Here is a 22,332-nt window from a genome sequence, read left to right as displayed (position 1 = left end):
ATCTATAAATGTAATACACTATATCAATAGAGCGAAAACTAAAAACCACATGATCATCTCCATTGATGCAGAAAAGGCTTTTGACAAAGTTCAACACTCATTCATGCTCAAAGTCCTACAGAAAATTGGAATAGATGGCCTCTACTTCAATCTGTTAAAAGCCACTTATGAAAACCCAACAGCTAACATAATCCTAAGTGGGGAAAAACTAAAAGCATTTACTCTTAGATCTGGTACAAGACAAGGATGTCCTCTATCACCACTCCTATTCAATACAGTGCTGGAATCATTAGGTACAGCCATTAGAGAAGAGAAAGAAATAAAAGGAATAAGAATAGTGAAAGAAGAAGTTAAATTATCTTTATTTGCAGTTGACATGATATGTTACTTGGAAGACCCAAAAAACTCCACCAAGAAACTACTAGTAATGCAGAAATTCAGTAGCACAGCAGGATATAAAGTCAATACCCAAAAGTCAATAGCGTTCCTTTACACAGACAACAAACACACTGAGAGGGAAATTACAGAAACAATGCCCTTTACAATAACACCGAGTAAGGTGAAATATGTTGGAATTAATCTAATTAAAGAAGTCAAAGATCTTTTCAAGGAAAATTACAGTACTCTGAAAAAAGAGATCGTAGAGGATTTCAGAAAATGCAAAGATATGCCATGCTGCTGGATAGGAACAACTAACATTGTGAAGATGGCCATACTCACAAAACTGCTGTACAGATTTAATGCAATCCCTATCAGACTACCACTGACATACCTCACAGACCTAGAGAAATCATTCCTAACATTTATCTGAACCCAGAAAAGACCTAGAATAGCAAAGGCAATTCGGGGCAATAAAACAAGGCAGGAGGCATTACAATTCCTGACTTGAAATTATAGTACCAGGCTACTGTGATAAAATCAGCATGGTACTACCAACAAAATAGACCTGAGGATCAACGGAATAGATTAGAAGACGCTGAAACCCCTACAAACACACTCAGCCACCTTATCTTTGACAAAGGGGCCAAACATACTCACTGGAAGAAAGATAGCCTCTTTAACAAATGGTGCTGGAAATACTGGCTCTCTACATGCTGAAAACTCAAACTTTTCCCAGGTCTATCACCATGCACTAAAATAAAGTCAAAATGGATTAAAGATCTAAACATTAAAGCAGAGACACTAAATCTCCTGGAAGAATAAGTGGGAGGAACTCTTAAAGACATAAGGGAAGGGAAAGAGTTCATGAACAGAAATCAAATTGCACGGGAAACAGTTGAAAGAATTAACAACTGGGACCTGCTCTTACTGAGTTTTTTCATGTCAAAAGAAATTACCAACAAAGTGAAAAGGCAAACCAAAAATTTGGCAGAAATCATGGCAAATAAGTATTCAGACAAAGGTCTGCTCTCTAGAATTTATAAAGAACTAAAAAACACTAGGGGCTCAAAATTTAAAGACCCAATCCAGAAATAGGCATCTGAGATGAACACACATTTCTCAGAGGAAGAAATGAAAGAAGCAAATAAATATATGAAAAAATGCTCCACATCGCTAGCCATTCGTGAAATGCAAATTAGAACTACATTGAGATATCATCTCATCCCAGAAAGAATGGCTATCATAAAGAAATCACCCAACAACAAATGTTGGAGAGGCTGTGGGGAAAAAGGAATCCTTCTCTACTGCTGGTGGGAATGTAGACTGGTGCAACCGTTATGGAAATCAGTATGGAGACTCCTTAGAAAAGTTGGACTGGAAATCCCATTTAAACCAGCTATTCCTCTACTGGGAATTTTCTCAGATGATCTGAAAACATCATGTCACAGTGATATATGTGTGCCTATGTTTACAGCAGCACAATTTGTGATAGCCAAATCTTGGAAACAAACAACATGCCCATCACCTGAGGAATGGATGAAAAAGATGTGGTATTTTTACACAATGGAATATTATTCAGCTGTTAAGAATGAGAAACTTGAATCTTTTATATTGAAGTGGATGCCACTTGAACATATACTCATAAGTGAAATAAACCAGACACACATATGTAAATATCTTATAGTTTCCCTTGTATAAGAACTCAAAAGAAGAAATACAAATAGAAAGGTATAATACAAGTAAAAGGAAAGAAGGATCTCACGGACTAACTAATCAAGAGAGGGAAAGGAGAAGAGCTAGGAAACATTAATAAGTCAAGCCATACAGTTATATGTAGAAGATGTGCAAGGCAATGGTGCTGAGAATCTCCAGAAGATTTTTGAATCTGGCACTTAATTGGAAAAATTCTCACCCTGACTAACTATATATACTGATACCTGTGAACTAAGCTACTGCACTGCAGATGGTAATTTGTAATAGTAGTTTCATGCTTGGAGAGCCTGTCATTTTGGTCTTCTAAATATGGGCTGTTTGTCATGCTAATTGCTGCTATGATGTCTCTCATGTAGATGGTTGTTCAAAAAGTAGGGGGTGGTGAATGAAAGCAAGAGACAGGAAAAGGAACATTGTGGGACTGTCCTGCTTCAAGGTTGTATATGGTGAGATTTTTGGACTTATGTGTAAACATAAAAAAGTATATAATTCTTTATGCCTATTTTTAAAATATATTCTAATTTTTAAATGTTTTCTATTATATTCTGTAGGGAATTAAAGTTTAACATATCAATACTTGATGAAAAATACCTGTTCCATATTATGCCTAAGATGTTTGATATGCAAACAGATAGTGAGGTTAATCTTAACAGCCTAAGTTGTATGGTAAGAACAATAAGCTTGTCTTCTGGATGGTTAACAACCTAAGTTTGCAGACCAAAATTAGATAAAAAGGAAGGCTGCAAGGAAAGCCAACATTTTGGCCTTAACCTTCTAAGGTCAATTAAGACTCAGGACATATGAGAACTTGTACTGGAACGTCATGTAACTCAGTAGTGTGCCAAATTTTCTGATCGAGATTATAGGGCCAAAGAGGAAAGTGATCGATGATGTAGAGTGTGCCTAAGGAGAGTCACATGGAGAGAAAACATTCTTTCAAGCTTTCACAGAGAGCACATTGGCCAAGCAATGGTCATGACTCATCCACATGGCTGACACTGACAAAGGTTCTACAATCTGAGGTACAGGATCTCAGGAATAAATCTGAGAGTATTTCACTGACCTTCTCAGATCCAAAAGCTACAACTCTTGATGCATAGGTCCTGCTTTACCTTGGTCTTAACCATCCAGCAGAAAAGTAGAAAAGCGAAATATAAGTAAAGCCATGGTGTTATGTTGAGCTGTAGGGGACTCAGGTCAACAATTTCTGGCATTGCCAGACAAGCAGAAGACCCAATACTATTATGGGCTACTGGACTCTTTTAGAATATTTTGCTGAGTTTGCACACCTATAATATTCAAATGACGGAACTTAACAACAAAAAGAGGATGCAGATGAATATCCATTTTTTATCTGTGTATTCAAATGGCTAGGATCGATTTGCAGTTATATTCTCTTAAAGAATATCGGGATTTGTTCTAATGGTGTTTGTAAGTAGGATATCATGTCCACATCTTGTACAGCAATTAACCACTAGCAAGAATGTGTACAACATGTTAATCATTGAAACTGTCCTACCAGTTTGGTTTGAAACTGTCTCGTCACTATTTGTTTCTCAATAAATTTATGGAAAAAAATAAATAAAAATTTAAAATTTTTTTAAAAAGAACAATGTATCTTCTGCTGTATAGGAAAACAAATCATTGCAATGAAGTGCAGTAAGAACAAAAATGTACAAAATACAAGGAGGAACAGAAGCACTTAGGTGGATAACCAACCAGTCTTGAAGGAAGGATCCAGTTCACAGTCCATAAAGGAAGTCATGACTATGCTCAAATCAGAAGTGGAGACCAGGACTGATGAAAGATGAAGATCGAAGCATGGACAGCGACCAATCTATGAGCCCAGATGCAGCAAATGTGCAGGAACCCGAGACATTCAGCTGACTGGCAGCTTAGTTCACAAGGTTAGATGAGAAGCACGGTGGGAAGGAAAGCCAGCCACGTTACATGGGAGTGTGAGGCTTGCAAGCTGCCTTCCTGACAGACTTTATTTTCAAGGCAACATAGCAACGGAAAGATTTTAAGTGAGGAAGTCACCAGCTCATTCTGACATGTTGGAAAAATCACCTTGGCTGAGATACGGAGAGCAGATTGGATGGAGGTAAGGCTGGAGGCCAAATGGATGGTTATAAAAAGGCTACTGCAGCAACCCTGTGGCAGTGGGATGAAGAGAAAGAGATAAATTTAAGAAATATTCCGGAAGTAATTATGACAGGACTGACTGTGCATCATGAAGATTTGGAGATAAGAGTCAAGTTTCTGCCACACATAAAACAACTGAATTTATCAGAGAATGACAGAGGGGAAGGTTATGAGATCATGGGAAACAAGCTCTAAAGTAAGATTTCAGTCCACTTTCCCTGCAAGATTTGAGATCAAGAAAGTCTTGGCTAAATGCAGTAAATGTATAGGTCACTTGACAGGACTTTAAAATAATTTTTTTTCTTTCTTTTTCTGGTGGTACCAGGAATCAAACTCAGGACTTTGTGCTTGCGAGGCAAGCACTTATTCTACTGAGCTATCTCTCTGGCCACCTAAAATAATTTCAATCCAGTGATTTCTCTCTTTTTCTAAGATCAAAGTCAAAATGATCTACTGAAAAGCAAAATGATAGGAAGTATGGAGGTTTGAAGAAAGTGGAGTATTTTTGAATAAGTTGATTGTGAGAATGAGAGAAAAAAAAATGACAGTCACATGAGGAATGTTAGGCAGTATTGGTCCTTATAAATTTGGAGATCACAAAGTTAATTGGTAGTAATGATAATTAGTGGAATTGGTTTTCAAAGTTGTGTGATACTGTTTTTTAGTAATAGTTCTGACTAGAAAGGAGGCAAGAAAAAGACCTCACATTGATCTCATGTTGAGGATTTTCCATGCCAAGTCATTAAAAAAAAAAAAAAAAAGGAAAGGATGTGAAGGTAACAACAGCACCAAAATGTTTGAAGCAGGCAGTGCGGGGTTCGGGGGCTGACAGAGGAAAAGCAGAGGGGTCAGGGATTAGAGGTTCTAAGTACTCAGGGGACAAGTCTACTGGCAACCACAGGGCGAGGGGGTAAAGAGATAAGAAAGCAGTGATCTCAGACACTAAACTACACTTAAATTTCAGAACTGAAATAGTTTAAGGTGATGACAAGCAAGCGATGACCTCCCTGGGGTTAGAAAAGTAAAGGTGCGTGAGGCTGAAACAGTGGCGGCACAGACACACTGTCCGGGGCGCACTGTCCCGGTGCTCAGGGGTTCTCAGGACAGCACGGAAGGCCGGGGTGAGGGAAGAGAATCTAAAGCCAGCACCAATTTCTGCGCAAATCATGGGAGGAAGTCCCCAGCTAGTCCGATGACAAGACTGACAATTTCAAGAAGATGGGGTGAGCCTTAATAAACAGATACTATATACAAAAGTGGAAGAGCAACAATCTGGAATAAAAATTGAAAGAGCAAAAACTACCCACAGGACACTAACCCAGACATATGGCAGGGGAGGGAAGTGGCCCTTTTTCTCTAACATGTCTGACTCCCTTCTCAGCAAGAGGACCACTCTCCATGAATTTATTAAAATTTAATCATTTTGAAACTGGCCTATTATCATTGTATCTGTGGACAATAAATCCTTTTCTTTCTTTTTCTTTAATTTTCAAAAATGAGTTGTGCTTTCATGCATAGTTGGGACCCTCTGCTACAGCTTCTGCACATCAATCTTGCATGAACACTAACAAAAAAAGTGCACGTGGCTGCAGAAGGTGAGGACCACACGGCGTCTCCCATCCAGGGATGGTCACCCTGATGTGTAATCAATCAGCAAGAAAGGTGTGCCTTTTGTGAGGATCCTCCACGAGGTCACTTGCTTAGGTGTGATCAATCTCCCCCATGCTGACCGCGTTATAGAGATTAGCACTCTCCTCTGACAGCTTCTCCTCCGGAGAGAAGCAAAGCTGTGTCAGGGAGCATTGAGTGTGGTGTCTTGTCAGGTTAAATTCCCTTCTGACATAGCTCACTGTAAATTCACCTCATAAGTAAAAAGCCACCGGAGATTTTAAGACACCATCAAAAAGCATTCTGTGTGAGGGTGGAATTATGCTGTAGAATTACAAGTGATCCATGCCAGTGACCCTTGGCATCAGCAAGAGAGGCAGCATTTCTTTAGTTCAGCACGTAAGAGGTAAATAGCTCCCATGTTTTATGGCCTGAAAAGGTTCTTGCAGGACTAGCAAAGTAGTATTTGCTCTTTTGACCTTTTAAGGACACAGAAATGCCAAAATAGCATGTAACAAGCAGCTGATATATGTTATTTTTATGTTTCATACATGTTTTCCTCTATGATGCACAGTAGAAATACCACCTCCTTTGAGATTCCTTCCCTGGTTACCTGCAACATCAAGTGGTAGTCAGTGTTATGTGCAAGCTTGACTGGAATATGGAAAGTATATATTTGGTTAAGCGTTATTCTGAGTGTGTTTAGAGGGTACTGAGGGATGAGATTTGTATTTGAACCATAAACAAAATGCAAAACACTCTCCCCATGTGATTGGGCCTCATCCAGTACTTTGAAATATTGACTAGGAAAAGGCTGAGACAGAATTTTCTCGTGGCCTCAGTGCCTTCAGGTTGGAATGGCTGAGGCTGGAAGATTGGACTGGACTCATGCTGAATCTCACACAGCAGTGTGAGTTTCACAAAAGGCCCTTGTATTGGAGCTCTGCTGCGGCCCTTCCATCTCTATCAGTTTGGCTGATCGTAGGACACCTCTGCCTCCATAAGTGCATGAAACAACAGCAAGGAAGGACGTAATGGAATAACAAGGAAGCAAGGGAAGCAGACAGAAACAGAAAGAATGGGAGAGAAAAATGGAAAGGAAGAGAGAAGGAAAGAAAGAAAGAAAGTGTGAGCTTTTCTGCAACAGGTTTGCCACGAGAGCACGGTTGTAGTGAAAATCACCACTAAATCAAAACCAACTTGGGAAAGGAAAAGACTGACATTAATATCATCATCATCAGACTCGTGGACTCCGGCAAGTCCACCACCACCGGCCATCTGATCTACAAGTACAGTGGCATTGACAAAAGAACCATTGAAAAATTTGAGAAGGAGGCTGCTGAGATGGGGAAGGGTTCCTTCAAGTATGCCTGGGTCTTGGACAAGCTGAAAGCCGAGCGTGAGCGTGGTATCACCACTGACATCTCCCTGGGGAAATTTGAGACCAGCAAGTATTATGTGACCATCATTGATGCCCCTGGACACAGAGACTTCATCAAAAACATGATTACAAGCACATCGCAGGCTGACTGTGCTGTCCTGATTGTTGCTGCTGGTGTTGGTGAATTCGAAGCTAGTATCTACAAGAACAGGCAGACCCATGAGCATGTCCTTCTGGCTTACACACTGGGTATAAAACAACTAATTATTGGTGTTAACAAAATGGATTCCATGGAGCCACCCTACAGCCAGAAGAGATACAAGGAAACTGGTAAGGAAGTCAGCGCCTACATTAATAAAATTGGCTACAGCTCTGACATTGTACCTTTTGTGCCAATTTCTGGTTGGAATGGTGACAACATGCTGGAGCCAAGTGCTAATATGCCTTGGTTCAAAGAATGGAAGGTCACTCATAAATATGATAATGCCAGTAGAGTCACACTACTTGGAGCTTTGGATTGCATCCTTCCATGCACTTGCCCAACTGACAAGCCTTTGTGGCTGCCCCTCCAGGACGTCTTCAAAATTGGTGATATTGGCACTGTCCCTGTGGGCCAAGTGGAGACCGGTGTTTGTAAACCCAGCATGGTGGTTACCTTTACTCCAGTCAATGTCACAGCTAAAGTCAAGTCTGTTGAAATGCAGCATGAAGCTTTGAGTGAAGCTCTGCCTGGGGACAATGTGGGCTTCAACATCAAGAACCTGTGTGTCAAAGATGTCCAGCGTGTCAATGTTGCTGGTGACAACGAAATGACCCACCAATGGAAGCAGCTGGTTTCACTGCTCAGGTGATTATTCTGAGCCATCACAGCCAGATCAACGCTGGCTATGCCCCTGTCCTGGATTGTCACACAGCTCACATTGCTTGCAAGTTTGCTGAGCTGAAAGAAAAGATTGATTGCCGGTCTGGTAAGAAACTGGAAGATGGGCCCAAGGTTTTGAAATCTGGGGATGCTGCCATTGTTAACATGGTTCCAGGCAAATCCATGTGTATTGAGAACTTCTCTGACTACCCACCTCTCAGTCATTTCGCTGTTCATGATATGAGACAGACAGTTGCTGTGGGTGTCATCAAAGCTGTGGACAAGAAGGCTGCTGGAGCTCGCAAGGTCACCAAGTCTGCCCAGAAAGCTCAGAAGGCTAAATGAATATTATCCCTGACACCTGACACCCTGGTTTAATTTGTGGCAGAAGACCAGTCTCAGAACTTTTTCCCCAATTGTCCATTTAAGTTTAATAGTGAAAGACTGGCTAATGATAACAATGCATCATAAAACCTTCAGAAGGAAAGGAGAATGTTTTGAGGACTTTTTTTTTTTTTGGGTGTGGCAGTTTTTAAATTATTAGTTTTTAAAATCAATATTTTTAATAGAAACAACTTGACCAAAAATCTGTCACAGAATTTTGAGACCCATTAAAACAAAGTTTAATGACAAAAAAAAAAAAAAAGTAAAAAGAAAAAAGTGAAAAGAAAAAAGAAAGAAAGTTTTGGTTATATTTCTCTGTAGAACCCTGACTGACACAGTGTTGGTCAGTTTTCTGTCACATGATCTGAGATAATAAACTTAAAAGCAGGAAGGATTTATTTTGGTTCATGGTCTCAGATTTTCAGCCCATGGTTGGCTGCTGCTGCTGCTGCTGCTGCTTTTGGGTTAGTGGTAAGACAGAACATCATGACAAGGAGCACAGCGTGGGCCAAAACCTGGTCTCCCTCTCATGACACCTGGAAGTAGGGAGATGGAGGAGCTGCGAGGCACCAAAACCTCCTCAGAGGATATGTCCCTGAGTACCTTGCTTCCTCCAGTTAGGCCCTGCCTCCTAAAATACACACAAAACAAAAAACCCAATACTCCCAAGGGAAAGGGCAAAATTATTTTGACTCAGAGTGTCAGAGGGTTCAGTCTATGATTTGGTGGCTCTAAGGTGAAAGTGGTACAGCAAAGGAGCATGGCGAGCAGCTAATGCCATGTCACCAGGAAGCAGAAAGAGGAGCAGGAGCTGTGGACAAGAGTGCATCCTTGCATGGCAAACCCTCAGAAGCCCATTCTTCCAAACAGGCCCCACCTTGAGCTAGGAGGCTTTGGGGGAACATTTGAGATTGAAACCACAATAGTAACTAATAGGTTAATGGAGTTGTCATACAGAGAGGAGCATGGCATGTTAAGAGCTAAAGAAAAGCTCTGAATGTCCAATCTATGTACTCAAAATGAGATGGTCCTGCCTCTACCACTAAAGAGCAGTACGATTGTGTCATGTCATGGGATGTCTTCTCATCCTTTCTTCTAATAGTTTCCTCACTTTCTTCTTCACCTTGCTGAGCACCAAACAGCAAATGGTTAGTTGATCATATTTCAAAAAGAATCCACCATCCCAGGAATGCAAAGTATAATATATGGCTATTCTAAGTAACCATTTGGTTAAGGTCAGTAAATCTCTCTAGTTTTAAGTGATAGCAAGCCATAGTTCTTATTTTATAGATGATGTAAATGCTTCAAGGAGCTAAAGTACTTCTTTTCTAGCCATAAATCCAAATACTGACTGAAAAGAGGTGGAATTAATGTTTCCTATCTTCTGGATGTTACCTGGGTCAGAAGCTGAACACTGAAGCTACCTGCTAAGCTTTATCATCCTTCAGCATGTGAGGTGCTTCACATTCTAATTCTAGAGGTTCAGGAGGGCGGAGATGTCTGCACACAACTGTGTAGCCCACTAAATGCTAGGGACGCAAAAATGAAACACATCGGTGCCTGTCCTCAGGGACTGCAGCTGCGGGCTACCATGGGCTGCAGAGAGCTACGACATAGCTCAGAGAACAAATCTAAATGCCGAACGTCATGAGGCTCTTTATCTTGGCTTCGTGGAATTCCAGAAGCTCATGCACGGGCTTTGCCCACTCCCATCCCTCCACTGACCAGACTGAAGAAAATGGGGGGAAAGATGGTTATAAAATTCACAGGCAGAGAGAATGAAGTGACTCAAAGATAGCAGGAGAAGAGTGTGCTGAGCAGGAATAAAGGCATATCATGGGGTAGCAAATATGCTCAGCTTGCTAAACCTATACCCATTGCGCCAGAGTTCTAAATTGCTCTCCCCTACTATGAGGTGCAGTAACTGACTGGTTGGGCACTTTCAAGGAAAATTTTAGTGTGATAGCTAATCTCAAGGGTGGGTGGAGGGTGTGGAGTCACAGAGTACTGACCTCCTATCAAAAATCCTGAAGGTCAGCAAATACCTTGTATGCTGTCACCATTCACTACACTGTATACAAGGCAATGGGGACTCAGGAAGAGAGCCCCCAAGTCACAGACTTCACCGAGGTCACACAGTGTGTGTGCTGAGACTTAAAGGGGAGCAGGAGTTTGCCAAGCAGACAATCATACCTCAGCACATCTAGCAGAGACAACAGGATGGAAGGCATGGTGGAAAAGGAAACAGAATCTGCTTGGGCAAGCGCTACCACAGCCTACTCATGGGCAGTGTCTGTGTACAATCTAGAAAGCAGCTGAGGGCCACTGTTACCATGCTCTCTTGACTCAAGGATCTGGAACAGTTATCTTAGTGTCTAAGGACAGAACACCATGTTTACAGCAAATAATGACAATACACTGTGACATGGCTTCAAGTGGAAACATGTGCAAAAGGTGGTATCTTGGTATATAGGGCCTTGGGGTATGCCTGGGGAATAAAGGATGCCTTCCCTAGATGAGAGTGGTATCATCTCCCACTCTTGCAGAACTGTTCTTCCTTCTCTCAGTCAGCACTGTTGTGAAATTGGGCTCACTGGATCCGGCTTTCTCACTCATGACTTTTCTATCACTGTGACTCTGATTTCCATTAGGCTTCTCCTTCCCTTCAGAGCACCACTTCCTATAGATGGGCTTCAAGGCCCCTCACCATGGACCACTATATCCTGGAAATAGGAAATCCCTTTGATATGCCAACCACCATTTATTCTTTTGAAAGTTGTTTACTGAGCACACTCCTTACAGCAGGCATTGATCTCAGTGCTACAGATACCGTAGGGCACATAGCAAACATCTAGGCTTCTATGCACCACACACCCCAACAGGTCACCAGGACTGCTCTATGGCTATAATCCAGATGGAGGTCAAACCCAGACTGGTACAGCCAAAATCCAGACTTACTAACAAAGGAAGTTTTTAGGCAGTCATGTGAGAAAAGTCTACCTCCTGATTATGAATCCCAGTGCCAATGAAATATGACCACAGGGACCAATGAATTTGCATTGTTTTTCTCTTGTCCTATATTTCAACTCTGCCTGCTCATGAAAATAACATTAGAATTAAGATCTGCAACCACTTTGAGATCTTACTGTAAAACAGCACTATTTGAATTCCTCAACCTTTTGCTTTATCCTGAAGAGCAGAGTCAGCAGCTTACCTTTGGGGCAAACACTTTACATCTATCAAGTAACTGAACTTGCATCAATTATTAAAAGAGTTTTAATTGATTGTTAGAAAATTCAGTGTGCTGTATTCCATTTCCCAAGCATGAACTCTTTCCAGTCACACCCAAAGAGTGCATCCACTGGTAATTCTGTAAAGTTAAGTCTTTGTATATAAATGCAGTTGCATCATATACATACTTAAGTTGCATGTAATTAACTTCAGGCCCCAGGAGAAGGAGAGAGAAGTTAAACATTGCAGGTAATTTCACTCACCAACTCAAGAAGCACAAGCCTAAATTAAGTGTGAAAATAAGAGTTATGGTGTTTCCTCAACTTAGGTCTCCTGGGCCTCACAAAAAATGAGTGTGATTCCAGAGTTTAAAGTTAGCCCTTTTCATGCAATATGACTCTCCAATGGGAGCCAACCCCCTCCTCTGATGCTCAAGTATAGAAACAGTGCTGGCAAAAGACTTGGAAATGAGTCCAATAAGAACATGTACGTTCTTAAAATCACATCTTCTTTACGTATTCCCAAAGGTAGTTGAGGTCTACATAACATTTGCTTTATACTCGGTAAGACCTCATCTCAGTGTAAACTATTATTTTCCTCTGTTGCCACTCTGAGATTGAGCCAAGATCTTTGAACCTCATTTCTGGGGCCCAGGGTCACAGCTGCTGTCAGTATCTTCCTGCACGCTCTCTATGGTCACCACATCGTCACACATGCTCTCAGTCCCAGCTGCCCGCATCTGCTGCTCTATGTGGGAGCTTGCTCTGGTCCCCACAGCCAGCTGTGCTCATGCTTGGGGCATGCCACAAGTGCAGGAACCTTGATAAGCCCCAAAGCAGCCCATAACAGTGACTGATGGGTGATGGCAGCTCAGAGGCTCGCTCAGAATCATGTATTTCACAAGGCCCCCTAATTCTCAAACTGGTCTAATGCAGGGGTAACTCCAAGTGGTAAACTGCTTGATGAAGCTATGTATTGGGTTTAATTTCCATCTATGTCTCTCTCCTAGGAATGTTCTTTAAGGTCTCACCTGAGAAACTACATTTGAATCCTTGCCTCAGGAGGAAGGTTACTTAGAGGGGACCTAATTTATAATGTACAGAATCTGCCCAGAACATCAGCCTGAAAAGACCCCACCCAAATGAACACTTCATGGGATGGGATGGGATAGTCCATGAATTTTACCATCCTAGTCGTGCAGCTTGAGAGAATATCCAGTTTTATAAATTCTTTGCAAAAATTTCTAAGCCCTGTGCTTATAAAAATATCAAACACGTGGCAGTGGCACAAAATTTAGCCCAACCAATTGAAATCAACTCAAAAGTGGTCCCTGGTGCCATTTAGCCGTACAAGGAGAAAAGTCTGGAGGTTACCTATCTGTTTTCTTTTCCTAGGAAAATACTTGGATCTTTCCCGAAGACCTTTGCTATCTATTTACTTCCTGACAGTAAAAAACTTAAAAAATTACATTTCAAGTGTGTTGTTGGTCTGGGAGTATTGGGCTTGAATTACTACTGGTAAAATTCTATAGCATGAATTAAACCACATGCTTAGAGCTTTTCTTGAGGTCAGGAAACTACATTTGATGCGTACACTTACATAAACCACATAGACAAGTGTAGTAAAATATTGAATGAGGTAAACTATTACTGTTATTTCAACATAGGTAAAATTCAGGGTTATATAAAATTTCACCCTCAACACCTGAATGCTAGGTGCATTCAGAGCTATCTTCCTGGAATAAAGCCTCTGGCAGAAAGGGTGGAACAGAAATGCATGGAAGCCTGCTACATTTTAGGGCAAATGGAAATATAATATTCTTCTATAATTTGCTATACATTATATAAACTATACAGTTTCATAATTTTGCATTTACCAGTGTTTCCTTTGCAGTTGTGACTTGACACGAAGCAGTCTACAAAAGTTTAAACTATCTTCAATAATAGTGGTTGTGGTGATGAAGCTAAAGTAATATTAGATGCTCTTGTTGTTCTTCACAAATGTCTCATTAACTGGACACCCCTGGTACAGTCCCAAGCCTCTGTGCACTGTTTTCACTAAGAACCACTTCCTTTGCTTCTGGTGGAGTGAGCGCCCTTCCCTTACGTCTCCTCCAGGCCACAACTCTCTGCCAGCTGACAGAATATTCTCGGCAGCCTCCAGGCCCCAAATGACTGACTCTGGATTGGATTATATTTTTCCACCAGTGACATGGGGGACTGTAGCTTGTTCCCTGGCTGGGATCTGAGACAAATCCACATGCAAGCTGCCTGAGGCTTGAGACAGATCAGCCTACGGAGTTTGTATTCCTAAACAATATCACTACCTAAATGACCAGCAACTGTTCCTTTTTGATGCTGAAAAAATAAAACGAAATCATCTGCTTTGTGTGTTTTAGGAGAGTGGTAAACAAAAGAGTCAATCTAAGTGGGTTTTATGAAGGCTCTACCTTTTTCCTGTTTAAGAAACAATTATTTTAGGTTCAGATTAATATGATGCAAAACAGTCTGCAGTATCCACACTCAGTGGAAGCATGACCAGTCTCATCTAAATGCAGAAAATGATTTCCTAAAAGTATAAACATAAGGAAAGATACCAAAGGTGCTAAGGTATTTTCTGTTCTTTAACATTTCACCCACTCAGGATTGTACCCCGTTTCCTTGGGGGCAGCCCCTTGGTGCTTATTACTGTGCTGTCTTTGAGTCAGAACTGCTGACTTCTGTTATAATGAGCGAGAGAAAGAGAGAGGCCGGAGGATTTTCATGGAAGGATTTCTTGTTGTTAAGCCAAAGAGTGAAAGCAGTCCCAGCGTGATAGACTGCATTAAGTTTCATCATTTTCAAAACATTTGAAGAATATGCCTGTCTTTAAAAACTGTTCTTTCTGCTTATGCAGTATCCTAAATCACTGGATACCGTAAGGCACATTCACATTTCATTACCACAGCCACGCAGGCAGCTGTATAGAAATTTATCAGTTGATGGTTTTGAAGCACTGACAGACAGTTTTCAAAGAAAAACCAAGTTAAAAAAATATTAATGCTGAATTAAGAGGAATGCAGATAACTCTCATTTCCACCTTGGATAAATGTAAACTTAAACCGCCTGCTATACACACACACACACACACACACACACACACACACACTTTTCTGAGTTAATGGCAGCAAAAATATGCTAAAACCCTCTGAGACTACTCTGCTACACTGGCAAAAATAAACAATCTGGCCCTTGAGATTACCCAACAGCAGGCCACCAGTTATTTGTTTCTCTGAATGGCAAGGAATCAACAGAACCCTAAATCTGCATCCTCCCTGTGGGACTGTGTTCCATTGAAGCCAATCATTTTAATCAGGTTCATAATCAATATACATCAGTGACAGAGTATTTGATGCAGTGAAACCAAAATTCAAGGCTCTGAAACCAAACTCAAGACTGCAAGTAAGAAAAGTCTTTATTTTGTAATACCTAATTACAGGAAAGAAAGAAATACTCCTTCTCTAATACAATACTCTTACCAATTTGGAGGTGTCCAACCCCAAAAAATGCCTTATCTCCATGGCAGAAAGGAGTATGAGCAAAAGGCAAATGACTGATAAAACAAGTCTAGTCATGAAAGAAGATTGATGAACACATTAAAATAATTCATGTTGGAAAAGGATAAATAAAGATCTTGATAAACAAAATCTAGGCTTGAGATACTTAAGGCCTATGAATTAAATATGAAGTTAAACTCACTCAAAATGAATGCATTCATATGCAAACTTGACTTTATTTCTAAAAATCATTACACAACCTAACAATGAGGACCACTAAGCCCAACAACACCTTACAACTATCTTCCCATCTTTATACCTATCCACTTCCTTCCCCTGCATACAGAAGCAGAGTGCTGAATACACATCAGGGGTGTTATTTAGAATGTGTGTTAGCTAATCCAAATGAAAAGCTACTGAAGTATTAAAGTACATTCTCTTCTTCCCACTGATGTGAATAATTCTAGTTCCCAGAGATCCAAGGAAATGCACAACAATTTTTTTTTTACTGATGCAGACACTGCGAACTCAGAAATTAACTAACTGTGTTCCCTGGAACTTGTCCATATTCCTAGGTCTACCTTGTTATCCGGAGAGGCACCTCTCTCCAATGATTTGGATGAGCTATACAATAAGGTTTTGTGTTCTGGTACAGAACTGAAGTATGACCTTCAATCTCACACATGGTGATTGCATATGGCAGATTAATGTCAGGAGGCTAGGTTCATCATGAGAATTTTCCTCTGGTACTGAGTTATGACCTAATGTGTTTCCCTGTAGTGTCCCAAAGAGATGAAAAAAGATAGTTGGAAATATATAGTGCCCATAAAAGAGGTATTCTTTTCCATCATTCAGAAAAAAAGTGAGGAAAAGATTTTCTAAGCCATTATTTCTAGATAGTGGTCTACTGCATGACCATTGAAACTCACCTAAATTATTCTGAAGTAGATCACACTTCAAATGTCTCTCCAACATATTGATGTGATCATACCATGTTACCAGTGCCTCTGGTCAATCACTCACTGTGGATGCAGTCATGACACCTACTGACTTCAGAGCTTTAGGTGTGCAAATAGAGTACAGATGAGGTCACGATGGCAGTTTTGATTTCTGTAAGAGCTAACTTGACTGTCTTAGATGACAGACACTACAGCCCTATGGTGACAAGCCTCATGCTATTGATGGCAAGATGACCCAGTGTGAGCGGCTAGATCAGTGGCCCCTTCCTTTAGCCATGCTTCAGAATGGCTGTTATTTTTGGTTTTGCTTTTGCTTTCCTTTGTTCAAGTGGAGCCAGTGTTCGGAATCACAGTAGCTGATATGATTCCTATACAGACATTAACTACCAGTTGGTAAACACTGAAATAGATTCTCAATTTGGGAGGAGGTAAAACATTGAAGTGTAGTGGATCATTCAAGTAAGCTTCAAGGCTCCTTTGCTACCCCACCAAAAAATAATGCTCTTTCCTGGTTTGACTAACACTGTTCACCCCGAAGAAATTTCAAGCAAAAAAATCAAACATTTTCTAGAAAGTTTGAAGAGGCCAACTCAGCTAAATCTTTCTTGTCCACACCCTCATCATTTCTCTGTCACTAACTTGGCTAAGATAGACTTTGATAATGTATTAATATTTATACTTCCTCAATCATCCTACATCCCAAGTTCTTGAGAGTGAGGGAAATTTTTAATTCTTCATGGAATCGACTACAGAATTTATATGTGTCTTCAGTACATTGTTCTCATTTTGAAATAAAATACAATATTAGAAAAAGATTCATGGGGTAGCATAACTCAAGCCAACTCCTTTGCCACTGTAGTCTTCAGGGTCCATGTGAAGATGCTGTGCAAAATGATTTCCATAGCATTCTCCAGCTTCTGTGCCGCCATTAGTGTGTATTTACATGCAATGGTCCCTCCAAGGCTGGATGGGTAAGACTCTTCTTAAGGAAGCGAGATGTTTTGCTTTCTTAATCTATTTCTGTTTGATCCCACAGCCCTATCTACTTAGTTCAGCCACAGAGCAAGGTAGTATTTTAGGAAACTTGTGTCCTATCTGCTGATAATCTAAAATATTTGTGTCAACTTTAGAATCCATTGAGGGCACAAATTATGCATGTTATGTTCCACCTAACATTGATCTACCATCCATTTGGCTAAATTGGGGTGCATATTACCAGAAGATGTGTTAAACTAATGAAGTTGAAATCTTAATATTGAGGGGAACAAACAGAGAGAAAAGAGATTAACTCAAAAATCATTTTACCAAAATCTTTATGGTTGGATTTATAGCCTAATGAGATTTTTAAAAATCCTTCTGTGCCCCTTTCTGATTTAAACAGATGCAACCTAAAATTACTCAAATATTTACATTGCTGTCAATGGCTTTAATCCATTTTGTCACTTAATTGTCTAAAGCTATCTTCTACAAAATCGTGTACTGGTATTTTGAAATAAATTGATTTTTTAAAATGGACATGAATAAAAAAGCTACAGATGGGGTTTTTATATACAGTTGTTTGCTTAGTAGATGGAATATTGAATCCTTCACCCATTAAATGTATCCTCACCACAGATTTGCTGCACCTGCTACTTTACATCTCAGTATATTTCATACTGAATATTTATGGTCCTTTCAAAATGATATAGAAACAATAAGTATTCAGAAACAGCCCAATGCTGACATCTACTGGATACACAAATGGAAACATTTGTCTATTAACCTGAATGATCTGTTTGAAACTGTAAATGGATAAGAACTATAAAGATAAACCTACTTTGTTTCATCTAGTAAACATGAATCCTGGTTACCTATGAAGCATCGTTCATATCCAAACCAAGGATATCACTATAGTTCAAAATGGCCAATGCTGGGAAGAGTGATTCAGTTGACGCAGAGACATAGGAAGAAAGGAAAGGAATTGTCATGCTCTGCATGGAGATGAGCTCGAAAACAATGTGCCTGAGCTGCTGATAACGTGTTTCCACACTAATCTGCCTATTTAGTAAATGATGGTTTTCCTGCCGAACAGGAACTGTAGCTGCCATCCTCCCTTCTTTTGGTCTTGGGAAATAGTATGAGTTCTCTTAAAACAGCTCTTTCCATACCGATGTATTTTTGGCAGATTTTTATTGGCTCCTATAAACTATTAAGAATTGTATTTCACCAAGGTACATCTGATTGTCAGATAAGTTGTTATAAAATAAACGGTCAGATCAAATTGGGTTTTGATTCTGGTTCAGCCTCTTACGTATGCCTCTAGGTGAATTTGAAAAGCTATCTAGTTGACTAATCAATTTTTCAAAATTTTGTTATATGATAAGGACATTTAACATGAAATCTACCCTCTTAAAATTTTAAGTGCACAGGACCAATGAGATAGCTGAGAGGACTAAATGCCTGGTTAGGCAAGCACAGGGGCAGGGTTCAATAGGAGGCACCACATGCTGCACTGGCCCTGCTGCCTGGCACACTGAGCCAGCCAGAGACCAGGTGTGGTGGCACACGCCTGTAATCCCAGTGCTGGGGAGGCTAAAAACAGGAGGATCACTACAAGCCCAAGCTGCATAATGAGAACCTGTATCAAATACATAAAAATATAGTTAAGCACACAATAAATATCATGGACTATAAACACAGTGTTATATAGTGGGTCTGCAGGATTTATTTACTTTTAACTAACTGAAATTTTATATTTGTTTAGTAATGAATCCCTGCTTTCCTTCGCCTAGCCCTGCTAACCACTATTCTGCTCTGTTTCTATTAGTTTGACTATTTTAGATACTTTGTACAGAATGTAATAATTATGTATTGCAAACATGTACTAACAAAAATTAAGGGTTTTTTAAAAATCAGACTGTTTCATGTAAACAAGTGGAATCATACTGTATTTGACCCTACTTGGCAGTTTTATTTCAGTTAGTATACTGTCTTCTTGCTTTTCCCAAGTTGTTGAATACGGCAAGAGTCCTACAATTGAGGAAAGGCTGGTCTCTTCAATAAATGTTTTTCTGGAAAAAGCATATATTCACATCCAAGAAAAGGAAACTGGATAAAATATAACTGAAAATCTTCTTGACATTGGACTTGACAATGATTTCTTTGATATAACATAAAAACTCTACTAAGAAAATTACATAAATGGAAATGTTTCAAATTAAAAAGCTTCTGTACAGCAGAGAAAACAACCAATGTAATGAAAAACAAACTAAAGAATTGGAGAAATATGGGTAAAACATATCTGGTAAGGGATTAATATTTAAACTGATATGGAACCCCTATAAGTCAATAGCACGATTGCAACAATATTAGCCCAACCGAGACATAGGCAAAGGATTAGAATAATCAATTGTCCAAAGAAGACACACAAATGACCAGCAGACCTAACTGGATGCACAATACCACTAATCATCAGGGAAATGTGAGAGCAGGGAGACGGATACGTGTCACAGAAGAGAGGTCAAGTTAGCATGAGACCAATCCATGATTCAGCACCAGCAACACGCACAGAACACACGGAACTACTGAATACTTTGAATGTTCATCATGTACTAAATGTTAGCATTTAGCCTGAATTTTTTGAAGAGATTAGAAAAAGATCTTTACTGCACTGGCTTTTTAAATAAGCATCTATGGAATAAGGTATAATAATGCCTCAAGTAGAAATCTATTTCCCAAAATATCAGCCACATGCAACAATTTTTCAGCCATTTGGGCATTATTCTTTGAAGACTGAGAAAATATTGTGTGCAAGTTTAAATGACACATTTAAAGTACACAAGGTTGAATGTGCTTTCGTTCAGAGACCTACATGACAATAAAGATAATCAGTTTGAAAATACATCAGCTAGTATGGACAAGCCTCACAAAATACACAGTAAGAAGCAACATACAAAACAGCTATGAATATGAATACAGCCAATTTAAATTATTGGCAAAGATATACTCAATGATTCAGTTTAACCAAAGAAAAACAGTAAAACTCTTGTGCTAAAAGTTAATAATAATCATGGTAGGGAAGGGAATGTGATTGAAAAAAAGTGCTTCTGAGGAATTGATAATTCATGTTTTTTTTCTGAGGTCAAAATGATTACATGGATACATTCAATTTGGTTCTTTGACAAAATAAATAAAATTGATGAAATTCTAGCCAATCTTGTCAAAAAGAAGAGAAATTTTAAAAAACTCAAATTCATACAATAAGGAAGGAAAAGGGTAAAATCAATAAAGATCCTGCAGAAATTCAGAAGATCGTCAATACCTACTTCAAAAGTCTTTATTCTCATAACATGAAAAAAGTGGACATATTCTTAGATACATATGAATTGCCAAAGCTGAATCAAGATATAAGTCATAAATAACCCAAGATGACGATGAAATTGAAAGCATAATAAAAAACTTACCAACAAAGAAAAGCCCATGGTTCACAGCTAAATTCTACAAGAACTTTAGAGAATATTTAGTGCCAATATTTCTTGAAGTGTTTAATGAAATTGAAATGAAAGGAATTTTCCCTAATTCATTGCTGGAGGCAAGTATTACCCTGACACCAAAACCAGAGAAAGACAAAACCCAAAACTGAAAACCATAGGCCACCCTCACTAATGAATATAGATGTGAATATTCTCAATAAAATATTAGCAAACACATTGCATACAACTGTCCTACCAATTTGGTTTGAAACTCTCTTATTGCTATTTGTTTCTCAATAAAATTATGGGAAAAAAAGAAATTAAAAAAAAACTAGCAAACAGAATACAGCACATCATCAAGAAGATTATACAACTTCACCAAGTAGTATTCATCCCAGGAATGCAGGGATGGTTCAATATATGAAAATCAATAAATGTTATAAGCCATATTAACAGAGTCAAAAACGAAAATCACATCATCATCTCAATAGATGAAGAAAAAGCTTTTGATAATGCCCAACACTCATGGATGATAAAAACACTACAAAAAAATGGAATGGATGGCCTTTACCTCAATCTGGTAAAAGATGTCTATCAGAACCAACAGCCAATATTATACTACATGGAAAAAAACTGTGAGTTTTCACTTTAAAACCAGGAATAAGACAAGGACATCCACTATCATTACTCCTATTAAATATAGTTCTGAAACATTAGCCAGAGCAATTAGACAAGAGAGAGAAATAAAAGGAATGAGAATTGCAAAAGAGGGATAATGATATTATCATTATTTGCAGATGACATGGTACTCTACATATAGGACCCAAAAGAGTCCAGCAAAAGACCTCTAGATTTAATAAACAAATTCAGTGGCTATCATTAAGAAGTCAACCAATAACAAATGTTGGAGAAGCTGTGGGGGAAAAGGAACCCTTCTCCACTGCTGGTGGGAGTGCAGGTTGGTACAACCATTATGGAAATCAGTATGTAGATTCCTCAAAAATCTAGGATTGGAGCTTCTATTCAAGTCAGCTATTCACATCCTAAGTATTTTTCCAAAATAACTGAAATCATCATACCACAGAGATAAATGTGCACCCCTGTTTATAGCAGCACAGTTTGTCATAGCTAAATCTTGAAAACAACCCAAATACAAATCCACTGAGGAATAGATGAAAAAAACTATGGTATTTTTACACTATAGAGTATTATTCAGCTATTAAAATGATAAATTTGAAGTTTTGTAGATAAATGGATGCAGCTAGAGTCTTTATTGGTAAGTGAAATAAATCTGGTCCGTTGGTCAAACAATGGCTATGACTCACCCACATGGCTAACACTGACAAAGTATCTACAAAGTGCAGTACAAGGTTACAGGATAAATCCTGAGAGTACTTGACTGACCTTATCAGAAACAAAAGTTACATTTCTTGTTATATGGGTCTTGCTTTATCTTGGTCTTAAACATCCAGCAGAAAAGTATAAAAATGAGGTACATAAAGTAAAGCCATATTAATATGCTGAGCTGTGAAAGGCTCAAGTTAACAACTTCTATGGATAACCCACTACTATTGTGGACTGCTGGACTGTGTTGGATTACTTTCCTAAATTCACACAATTGCAGTGTTTAGATGCCAATGGAATACCCATTTTTGTCAGGACTAAACAAAGAAAAGGGATAC

At 39.2% G+C, this 22,332-nt stretch overlaps 1 pseudogene across 1 annotated transcript; it reads left to right on the top strand.

Moving 5' to 3' along the window:
- The first annotated feature begins 7,038 nt into the window (after nucleotides 1-7,038).
- Nucleotides 7,039-8,435, top strand: LOC105742518 (annotated as a pseudogene). The gene has a single exon (XR_001117152.2). The product of XR_001117152.2 is annotated as an elongation factor 1-alpha 1 pseudogene (transcript).
- Nucleotides 8,436-22,332: the final 13,897 nt, after the last annotated feature.

Source organism: Octodon degus, unplaced genomic scaffold (genome assembly GCF_000260255.1).
Source record: "Octodon degus isolate 3935 unplaced genomic scaffold, OctDeg1.0 scaffold00057, whole genome shotgun sequence".
NCBI classification, from domain to species: domain Eukaryota; kingdom Metazoa; phylum Chordata; class Mammalia; order Rodentia; family Octodontidae; genus Octodon; species Octodon degus.
The sequence above is the reverse complement of the archived record's forward strand: the minus strand, read 5'-3'. Positions and strand labels throughout refer to the sequence as shown.